The following is a 978-nucleotide window of genomic DNA, read 5'->3' as shown; positions in this document are numbered from 1 at the left end:
GACAGACAGATAGATAGATAGATAGATAGATAGATAGATAGATAGATAGATAGATAGATAGACAGACAGAGAGTAAGACAGACAGACAGACAGGCAGATAGACAGATAGATAGATAGATAGATAGATAGATAGATAGATAGATAGATAGATAGATATGTAGGAGGAAACACTACACGGTCACATACACAGGTAGTCATTTGCACACTCTTATATATTCACATACATATACTTCTATACAGATCGACACAGAAAGTCATAAACGGACCAGATCCTGTATACCCATAGATACATATTAGTAGTACATACCTTGAATTTTGTTATATATATATATATAGATAATTATAATTATCTATCTATCTATCTATCTATATATATATATATATATATATATATATATATATATATGTAAATTGACGTATTTACAAAACAATTCCAGGCTGAAGAATATTTTTTTCTCCACCTTAAATGCACATAACAATTATATAGAGCACTAGTTTTATAATTTTAGAATCTCAAGCTAAACTCAAATGCATGTGTGTGTGTGTGTGTATACATACATACATACATACATGCACACACACACACACACACACACACACACACACATACACACACACACACATATATATATATGTTTATATATGTGTGTGTTTGTAGATATAATACACACACACACACACATATATATACATATATGTTTACAGACACACACATATATACGTATGTCTATCAATTTATGTATATTAATACATGCATATGCATATGTACACATATTGTCTGTGTGTGTTTTATGTGTGTATATTTTGTATATTCATATGTTTTACTTTTATATATCCGGGGCCAAAAGTTTTGAACACAATTCTGAAAATTAGAATATTTATATTAAATGTCCAAAGTGGTATTTGGTCCAAACATTTGGTCTCAAACTGTACATACATACATACATACATGCATATATATATATATATATATATATA

The 978-nt window shown here is 28.5% G+C and overlaps 1 protein-coding gene across 1 annotated transcript in view; it reads right to left on the bottom strand.

Annotated features, from left to right (window-relative positions):
- The window catches only part of LOC106873614 (box A-binding factor), a 240,877-nt gene that overhangs the window by 238,016 nt on the left and 1,883 nt on the right, over positions 1-978 (bottom strand). The gene's annotated exons all lie outside the window — the stretch shown is intronic.

Source organism: Octopus bimaculoides, chromosome 4 (genome assembly GCF_001194135.2).
Source record: "Octopus bimaculoides isolate UCB-OBI-ISO-001 chromosome 4, ASM119413v2, whole genome shotgun sequence".
In the NCBI taxonomy this organism is placed as follows: domain Eukaryota; kingdom Metazoa; phylum Mollusca; class Cephalopoda; order Octopoda; family Octopodidae; genus Octopus; species Octopus bimaculoides.
The sequence above is the reverse complement of the archived record's forward strand: the minus strand, read 5'-3'. Positions and strand labels throughout refer to the sequence as shown.